The sequence below is a fragment of the Parambassis ranga genome, chromosome 19 (genome assembly GCF_900634625.1).
Source record: "Parambassis ranga chromosome 19, fParRan2.1, whole genome shotgun sequence".
Lineage (NCBI taxonomy): Eukaryota > Metazoa > Chordata > Actinopteri > Ambassidae > Parambassis > Parambassis ranga.
This window is the reverse complement of record NC_041039.1, coordinates 23,980,479-23,991,141: the sequence shown is the minus strand read 5'-3', so window position 1 is coordinate 23,991,141 and position 10,663 is coordinate 23,980,479. Positions and strand designations below refer to the sequence as shown.

Here is a 10,663-nt window from a genome sequence, read left to right as displayed (position 1 = left end):
CTTTACTCAGAGTGCTTTTTACTTTCTGCACAAAACAAATGGATGCCAGGGTCCATCAGGCTGAACAAAGGCGCTGGATAAAAGTCAGCCGCTCTCACAAGTTTAAAAAGAAAAACATGAAGAAGTGACAGCAGTAAAATAATAAGACCGCTGCCAGCAGATTGTCGGATTTCTCTGCCGTCTTCAAACATCCTCAAATCCACACCGAGGCCGGCCTCCATGTTTTTTCGTCCCTGTTCTCTCTCATTAGGAGCATCTTATTTGATGGTACGAGAGCTTCTCCAACATCCCACAGACTGTGAGTTAGTCACTGCCACCCACCAGCTCTGACTAACAGAGACGCTCACACCAACCACAGCAACATCTCACACATATCTGTCAGTCAACGTGGGGCCGCCATCGTTAGCCTGCAACATGGCGTCAGGCCGACTACAGAGCTGCTGCAGGGGGACGGAGACCAGAGGCTCCATTTAACCACTGACTGTAAGAAGAAGAGCATCATGACAGCTCCCAAAAACTGAGGCTGAAACATCAGGATCGCCCCCTGGTGGCTGGCTGCAGTACAGGTCATAAACCTCCTCCCTGTTAGTGGAGGACACACTAAAAGAACTGCTTACAAAGATGGTTCAGGGATCATCAGCTCCTTTTTCCATGCTGCTCTGTGTTTGAATACTAAAATATACTTTGTATATGTTAATATTAAATTAGTTATTGTGGTGTAACCTGCTGGGGCTACGGGGTAACAGGGTGTATGGACCAGGGTCCAGGTTTGCAGGGAGGGTTTAAGAGAAAACGCAACAAACCCCTGGAGCCACACAACAGATTCCCTGGAACGCATTAAAAAAAAATTCTATACACATTCAAACACACATTTCAGTACAGTGTCACGTCAGAGTTTCACAGTTTTCATTGTTGCCATACAACATGAAACGGAGACATGGAAACACTGTTTTTAAATGTATCCACCCTGAGACCCTCTAAAACACTAAACACTAAAGACGAAATGTCTGAACCATACAACACTTTACGGAAAACGGATATGGCTGTTTTCGTCTCCGTGTGGACAGAGACAAGGTCAAACGGTCAGGTGAAGGTGTGAGCCTCCCACCACATCCAGTCACTTACTCTCACCATGAGCCAGGAGCTGCTCCTCCTCCCTGGAACATGACACGTTTCCTCCTCTGGTTAAGGAAATGCCATCAGTCCATGGGTCTGAGAACGTCTGACGAGCCGGACCTGTATAGAACAGGATCATCACTACATGGAGCCACAGAGCTCTGTTATAGTCATCATATTGATCTACAGATCACACCATGAGTACTGGAAACACACTCACAGACACTTTCATATGTGGAATATCATCCTCCATCAGATAATATGAAGTCATTCTCATGACGTATGGTCAGCGTCTTTATAATGATTATAGATCCTCAGCCACAGACAGCCACAGTAAACCACAGACAGCCACAGTAAACCACAGACAGCCACAGTAAACCACAGACAGCCACAGTAAACCACAGACAGCCACAGTAAACCACAGACAGCCACAGTAAACCACAGACAGCTACAGTAAACTACAGACAGCCACAGACAGCTACAGTAAACCACAGACAGCCACAGACAGCTACAGTAAACCACAGACAGCCACAGTAAACCACAGCCAGCTGGTACAGGCTGCTCCTGTCAGAATGAACATCAGGTCAAACTCAGCTCAGAACTCAGCAGCTGATAAATCTGCCTTCAACATGTGAGCTGGTTTAACCCTCTGTGAGCCTCCTGACAGCCTCACGTCAGCACACAGCACGGTTAACGCGGCTAGCTGCGTTAGCTTAAGCTCGCTAACTCACCCAAACACAGCAGGAGGTGAAGCTTCCGGTCTGCTCCTCTGTGTGTCCTCGCGGTGTTAACAGCCGTTAACAGACGGCTCTGTTGTTATAACGTTCAAACCGTAACTGTAGTCGCACATGCGCACATCCACCGCTCTCACCTGCACATAAACAGTGTGAAGGGGGCGGGGCTTACTCCCTCCCCACTTCCTATCCTGACAGCTGCAGGGTCAGACTGACCAATCAGGCACATCTACAAATAAAACCAATGATTGACAGCTGGCTGAATTACGGGGATGAACCAAGCCAACCTTCGGGGCTCAAACTTGAAGCCCATGCGGAAGTGTCAAAACTGTAATTCACGCTGCAACCACTGGGGGCTGGCTCCAGCAGCGAGTCATTTCCCATAGACTCCCATGTTAAAATGGCCGACTTCACAGCAGAAAAGAACATGTTTACAGCCTGGTACATATTATGCCTAATTATGGGCGTTGCTGCTTGAGTGACAGACAGTTGACGTATCACAGCGTGAGTTTCCTGCTTCCACGATCGCCGCCCCCCTAAACCCCGCTCGTGCTCCCCCTCTTTGTCCATATTTGGAGTTTTGGCGGACGTGACGTTGCCAACATGGCGGCGGTCATCAACGTCCTGGAACCTCCCACCGAGCCTCAGAACGGCTCTTCAGAAACAAACGGGTGACGTCACGGAAGCTCTGTCCATAGTTTTTACTGTCAATGGGATGAACAGGGTTAAAGGCATAACACGTCATTTTACTGTTTACTGCTGTGTTACAGCGGCTAAAAATAAGGAAGGAACGCTGCGGTCAGCAGCCGATGGCTTCACCTCTACATGCACAGACCATGGTTCCAAGATGGCGTCTGTTTCCAACATGGTGATGCCCGTAAGTGAGATAGAGGTTATACAACAAGAGAAGATCTGAACCTGAACATTCCCATAGGGACTGTAGCATCCAGTCGAAAGAAGTTAGGCAGAACTGATGGTTTTATGGCTCCTTTTAATAAACTGTTGCAGTCCATCAATTAATCAACCAACCAACCAACCAACGTAAGAGCTGCATACAAATACAAAAACATGACATGTTACAACTCACACGAAGTTACAGTTTTCTTAATTGACACAAACATAAATTTGAACATTTAACCATGACATACCTTGTTACCACTTTCAACTGACGCTATAAACTTTGACTGTAGTTACTGATTGTCCTTGTTTTGTACTTAGTTTACCGTCTGTCTGTATCCACGTTGTTAGCGCTCTTTTCTATCACCCTCCTTGTCTGTGTGCGTCGCTCATAAACTTCCGGTCTGGCAGGAAGTGTCAAATTAATCAACAACATTTACGTTAACACGTCTTTGTAATCCTTTACAGGGACCATTACAGTATCTATCTACACAAAGGGATGTGGGCAGCCATGTTCTGCAGTCACAGGCTCCCACAGTGTTTGTGGGAGACCACGCCGTCAAGACGTCCTCACAGAGGACTCTGCTGTGAGAGCGTTCTCATGTGTGTTCAGAGTTCTCTGAGTGTTGTCTGGATGTTCTGATGGTTCAGCAGCCTCCTCCTCACCGGCTCGTTACCTCTGACACCACTTTGATGGCCTCATTATCTTCCTCACTCACCTCGCTGCTCCTCATCCTGACAATCTGCTCAGAGCCACTTTGTGTCTGACACACACACACACACTGTGAGTTTTAAAGCTTCATACATTTTAAATGTTCATCATTTTGTTTCATCACACACCGATCACAGAGCAGGTACACCTCACACAACACAATCACAGTGAAATGTCAACAAGCCCACACACACACCTTCATCTGGTTGCCATGGAGAACGTTAACAAGCTTCTGTTGCAGGCAGAGACGATGCTCCCTGCTCCCTCCTCTGATCTACGTCAGGCGGTGTTTTGTATAATCAGCCCCCCCCACAGAGAGGAAGATGCAGCAGAGATATCGTATCAGCAGAAGCCTTCATCACCCACGCTCCATGTGTCATACGTGTATGAGGTGAGGCCATGTGCTGTCCACATGCTCTGTCTCTGTACCAGGCTGTGAACGTATAGATTCTGTAACATGGGCCTCTAGTGGGCACTGGAGGAACTGCAGCTTGTTGCATAAAGCTATAAAGGCAGCAGTGGTGTGTTTATTCCTGCAGAATGGAACCACTTCCACTGCTGTGACCTGCCTCTGCACCGCGGGCCGCTGTTTAACGCCGGCTCTAAACTGCACATGGCAGAAACTAATTTGACACCGCAGCACATCAGCACAGCGTTGCTGGGTTCAACAGCTGCAGGACTCGTCTGTCGGGTTGGATTCACATTCACACTGCAGCGGTCGGGCACAGATAAACCTGTAGATCACAGCCGGAGACGCTGCGTGCAGACTGGACTGGTTCTAAGTTACATGTTATTAACTTTAGAGAGATGAACTAACAGTGTCTCCCTGCTTGTTAGCTTAGCCGTTATCATCCGGTGTCAGGCAGGAAGGAGGTAAAGCCTGCCGGGGTAATGATGTCTGTGCTAAACAAGGTCTGGACAAACAAACAGTCCACGTTTAATGGCCGCCTGTCTGCACACACACACACACACACACACACACACACCGCCACCTTCCTAATGGCTGTGAGACGGATGATAATGATTCTGTCTGGGGTGGGTTTGCTCACAGCGGACTCAGAGTTTGTGCAGAGCAGGTCTGAGTTTGGACTGACTGCATTTAAATACAATATGTTTCATCTTAAAGGAAATATCCCACAGGATTAGAATCACAGATTACCTCTGAAATTACACAGATTACCAGAACTCTGCAGATTGAAAGCGTCCATCCATTCATTGCTTCATCAAATCTGCTGAAAACTTTTTCAAACAGACAAATGTTGTTATAGAGTCTGCATGTGTTTTCCCAGCAGAAACACTTGGACTGAGTAATGATCCATCAGACCCAGGCTCTGGGCCTTTAAATTGAAACAAAGCTGTTTGATTATATTTAATAATAAATATTACAGCAGGAACTTGATGTGCCTTTAAGGGCTCTGACTGTAATGGAGGCTGAACAAAACATGATGACAGTGACATGGCGTCTGTCAAGGATTGTGAGATGGCGGACACAAATGCAGACTTAGCCAGAGGTGAAAACAAACTCAGTTCCTTTAATACTAGCCAGGGTTCGGTACACGGGTGATCAGTCAGCGTGGCAAAGGTACAAACAACAAAAGGCAAAACCGTAGTCAAGAATCCAAGCAGGGTCAAAACACTAGAGAATCCAAACACAGGGCTGAACACGTAAACACCACAAAAACTCACGAAAACCAACAGGTAGAAAGTCTCACAAGACGAACTGGCAACAAGGGGCAGGAAACACACAGGCTTTATACACAGGAGGGCGGGAAGACAATTGGACACAGGTGAAGCACATTAGGGCGGAGCAGGTAATCACAGGAGGGGGAAGGGAGCACGCATGAGGAAGGGGAAGTAAACAGAACTGAAACACAAGGGGAAGATCGAGTTTCAAAATAAAACAGGAAGTGACTAGTAAAACTAAAACTAATACAAACAGAAAATGAACTACAAAATAAAAGACCTGGCTGAAACCATGACAGCGTCTCTGTGAATGTTGCGGTGTTCTCTGTGTTGAACGTTGCTGTCGCCTCCTAAATGTGAGACAAAAGACACAAGATATTTGGTTCCGTAGAACCATCATGGAGGACTGTAAGTCAAAACATACACCACAGCTGATTGGATGAGCCATCTGTCAGTCACCTATTAGACAGTAATGTCTGTAGCAGCTAGCATGTAGCAGCTAGCATGTGTGTTGAGGACTGTTGTGTCTCTGTGAGGACAATATGAGCATAAAGACACTTTGACTGAAACAAACTGATCAAAGCAGAAAAGTCTTCATGAAGCAACAGACACAGAACTGACAGCACTTCCTGACTGGACTCTGATTGGACAGAACTGACAGCACTTCCTGACTGGACTCTGATTGGACAGAACTGACAGCACTTCCTGACTGGACTCTGATTGGACAGAACCAGACCTGGTTCCGCACCAGCTCAGAGCCTGGAGCCGACAGATGGATTAACAGCAGCACACAGCAATAAGCAGCATCATGAACAGTGGCCGATCTCTGCTAACAGACGTATGGAGGCAATATTCTAATAAAACTCTGCCAGATGGGTGGGGAGCCATCTGAGACCTGCAATATGAGATATGAGGCTGAATCACAACACACACACACACACACAGTGCCTCTAACACCACTAATAATGATGAACTGTAAATATCCGGCTTCACACACACACACTCTTTGGTGTTCCCCCCATGTTGACATGAACTCTGTGTGTCTGTCTGAATGGATGACTTCATTTTCTCAGCTTCTCAGTTTTTATGAGCCTCCATAATTCAGTGATCACCGTAGCTTCATTAAACCGAGCCGTCACACAGAAAAATGCAGCTGCTGGTATGAAAGGGGCCGTGAGATGCCGACACTGTGTGTGTGTCTGTGTCTGTGTGCGTCACACGCGTATGCCCACACATGCCCTGCCTCACTCCCTGCAGCTATTTCAGTCCTTTTAGGAGAGCTGCTGCTTCATTAGACTTACATGATCGCTCAGAATTCCATTAAGTGTGAAAGACACCGGAGCAGCAGCATGTCATCTGCCATTAGAGGCGTATTAAAGAGGTCTGTGTGTGTGACCTGTCTATCAATGTTAATAAGCTAACCCTAGCCTACATTATTGTCATATTTTGTACAGCACTTTTCTTACAGCAGGCATTCAGAAAATTCCTCTTCCACACACACACACACACACACACACACAAATCTTGCTGAGACTGAGCGACTCTTCAGGTGTGGATTCTGTCTGCATGATCAGACAGGTTTGTAGTTTGAAACAAAGGCAGAGTGTTTTTATGAATGATTGATCTTTGTTGTCACTAGAAAAGCATTTCCTGAAGAAAATGCAAGTTTGATTGCTGCAGCTGAAGCGTTGCTTTTAATGCTGATGTGAAGCATTGCTCTGAATTGCTGGAGAATCTGCAATCTGAATTTAATTTGCTGAAACACAGTTAAGAATTTAAAAAGATGAAGCTCTTATTTTGAAAAGTAGAAAATCTTTACATATTAGGAAGATATGAAAAAGAAAGAGCTGAAGACAAGAACAGTATGAAGTCATGACCTTAAAGAATAGCCTGTGAATATACCATATGAAAGGTCTGAGGCTGGAATAATACCATAAGACTATAAGAAGCTCAGGCTGTGTGATTTGAGTGTGGAAAAGTAGTATACAGCTGAAGGATGATCAATATGACAGATATAATGCTTAAAGTGTGATAAAGACTACAAATATGGCTGCCTTGTATGCCTCTGTGTGTCAGCCTGCCACCATGGTAACAGCCCTGCCTGCCTGTCTAATGACGTTGGAGACACAGGTGTGTGAATCTCCTTTCACTCCTCTCAGGGCAGATCCCATGTATTTTAATGGGGGTTGCACCCTCTGAACAACTGCTTCCTGTGTCCAAACCAAAGCACTCAGACAAAAGATTTAAAAACCGTGAGCATCACAAGCGTTTGCTCTACAACTGTGTGTGATTTCATCTTAGGGTTACAGCTAGGGATGGGGTTTATATGGTTTATAACATGGTGGGCCGTACCTTTGTTCTTGCTGTGAGCATGTGACTTAGAGTGAAGCTTCCTGGAATGGATGGAAGCTGCATTGTATGTGGTAGAAAGATGATGTCTCATATAAACCATGTTTCCCACCAACAGTTAAAACTGTTGGAGCTGATGGAGGAGCAGAGAAACATCTTCAAGTCCAGACGCCTCGCTGCAATCTTTTCTACAAAAGTAAAACAACACAATCTTCCAGCTGTGCAGATGTGCCGTCACACAGGATGAACAGGTCTGTATGGGAGGGGCTGTCCCTGTCCCCGGGCCGAGCAGATGCAGGCAGGTGTGGTGTGTTAGAGACCACTGCTCCGTCTGTCTGTCCTTGTTATTGATCTGAACCGATGGTTGCGGTTCAGAGAGGGTCCAGGCTGTCAGAGGTCAGAGGTCGGTGCTGATGAATAAACGTTCAGTGAACTGATCTGCAGCTGCTGTCACTGATGTTAGCAGCAGTGTGACTGTGAGCTCACTCTGCACAGCTTCTGCACACTTGAGTGCACCTTTAACTACTGCCCACTTAGAGGACGAGCTGAGGGTGCTTGTCTCAGTCTCAGTGATAACAGCAGTGTACATGTATGACACACGCTGTCATGACGGATCCTGACCAGGCTGTGAAGAGCTGCAAGCAGGAGAGAACACAGAGGGAGCCTGCAGCCCGAGGGCTGAGAAGCTGTGACTGCATTTATGATCACTGATTTATTGTTTTTACTGTTGTTTATTGATCACCTATGTTTTTGCATTGTATGACTGGGACTTCAGTCCTCCACGCTGAGACCTGCTCGCCTGCAGGAACAGCTCAGCTTCCTGTGAGACGTCTGTGGGACAGGAAGACATCTAGATCCTGATTTCATAACATGACTCTGAGCAGCATCATCACAAAGCCCTGTGTGTGTGTGTGTGTGTGTGTGTGTGCGCTCACTGAAAGATGCAACAGCTGAGAGAGTGAGGCAGTGATATGATTCAGTCATCAGTTCATGTGGAGGGACGCTGCAGTGTGTCTAATAACTGTGTTTGTCTCATAAAGAGGAGGACGTGAGTCACAACAGCTCCCAGAGGAGCAGCCTGCTCACTGCCACAGGATCCCTGATCAGGATCATGGATCAGGATCAGGATCACTGATCACTGTGACCACAGGGCTGCAGTCAAACCTCTGACCAGGCCAGGTACAGTACAAACTGCCCCAGAGCAATAAATACCATTCAAACTGCAGGGAGTCAGCTGATTCACAGACCGTCAGTCAGAACATTTCAAAACAGAGACGAGCGCTGACTCTAAAACCCCCAAAGAGGGGTCTGCAGGTGGAGCTGGTTGCCATGACGTCATATTTACTGCCTGTCAACAATCTGTAAGACCTCAAAGTCTGACAACATCCGAGTCTGACTGAAGGAGGCAGCTGGAAAGTCAAAGGGGCAATCAGGACAAGAACACAGACACAGACACAGACACACCTCCAGTTTCCTTCTGACACCCTCCAGAGGTTTTTTAACCTTTAAAGCTACAGCGCAGACTGTCTGTCTCCCCCTGCTGACAGTGAGAGCAATTACACAAACACTTTAATGTCAGAAATGACCACATTTTCTGGTAACTTTCTATGATTTACAACCAATAAGATTCATCAGAATTATAAAACATGTGTATTAAATGTCAGGTTAAAGGAAAAGGATCAAACTTGAGCTCCGGCTCACTGTGGGGGGTCTGCAGTGTCGTCTTTTCATGTTGACACTGTCCAGCCCCACGGTCCCACAACATGACGCAGCCAGGCGTGGAATGAGGGGCGGGCCGGACTTCTCACCCACCAGTGGATTCAATTTGTCACATGAACAAACAGATACACACTGCTGCGCCTGTGACGTCCTCTCTGAGCTGAATTATTAAGCACGGGGAGGATGGGGAGCTGTCTGAGACGTCCAGGCGTCTCTTCTCTGTGCCTGTGGACTGTAAGGACAAACATTCAGCTGATGTGACGCTCCGCCTGTCAGCTGCGAGGCCAGATGTTTGGCAGCTGTCTGAAATCACCTGCTGAGACACTAAGTGCACAAACAATGGCAGGTCCACACACACACACAGACACACACAGATACACATGCACAGACAAACATGCATACACAGACACAGATACACACACACACAGACACACACCCCTTGTCTGCATAGTCAGGTTTAGAATAAATTAAGGAGGTTCTTGTAATTGTGCGTTTTGTAAAACAGTGTGTGTCTGTCTGCTCCTGACGCTGCCTCCCGGCCTGTGGACTCCCTGCCTGTGACATCAGGAACAGCACAGACAGTAGGAGGACATGAACCCTGGTCTCTGAAAGTCTCTGTGGTTCAGGCTGCGCCTGCAGAGCCTTGCGGGGCCGCGGCGCTTCCTGTCAGGCTGGCGGCTGCTCAAAGTTTCAGCAGCAGCTCATTAAGCCGGCTGCACCTGAGGCTCATCAGTAGCGCGGAGGCGCTCCATCCGTGTCCCTCAGCGTGCACGCCGGGTGGAGCATGACTCAGCGGGTACATTAACATGTTACTGTGGAAATACAGCGGTCTGATCCAGCTGTTCACAGCTGATGGAAAATCAATTCATCAAGTTTTGATAAGTTCACTTTTCAGAGTGTGAAATGTTTATATAACTCACTCCTCTTCATCACATTCACACATAATGATCAGTATCAAAGGTCCTTCCTCACAGGTCTGTCTCCTCCTGCTCTTCCTCCCTTCAGGCTCCCAATAAAATGCCTCAGCTGCACCCAAACACACACACACAGCTTTAATGTGGCGGTCTTCATCGTGTTTTGATTTAATGCATTTAATTTCAGCCTGATGCTTCTTCTGTGTTTACATAACTGATGATAAAGATGTTTCTGTGCACATGAGTGAACTCTACTCTCTGGACTCTCATACGCTTATCACATGACCATCAAAGAAGAGTTACAAAGCGTGTGCGTGTGTGTGTGTCCCCTGACAGCTGCTGTCTACAGACTGATGTAACTGTGTCATCTCCCATCATGCATCAGGCGTGTCCTCACCTGAGTCCTCCGACACAAACAGAAGTTCAGATGGAATGAATGATGGGGCTGAGAGATGAAACACTTTGAAAGAGTTGTACCACAGAAGAAGAATCCTCAGGAGACATCCTGAGTCACTGTTGGTCCGAGAGCAACATGCTAG

At 47.0% G+C, this 10,663-nt stretch overlaps 1 protein-coding gene across 1 annotated transcript in view; it reads right to left on the bottom strand.

Annotated features, from left to right (window-relative positions):
- Positions 1–3,642: 3,642 nt before the first annotated feature.
- Positions 3,643–10,663, bottom strand: part of zfpm1 (zinc finger protein, FOG family member 1) — a 74,093-nt gene continuing 67,072 nt past the window's right edge. The window contains exon 10 of the transcript XR_003672212.1: positions 3,643–3,655. The gene's annotated coding sequence lies outside the window, so the exon portion shown is untranslated. The remainder of the gene's footprint in view (positions 3,656–10,663) is intronic.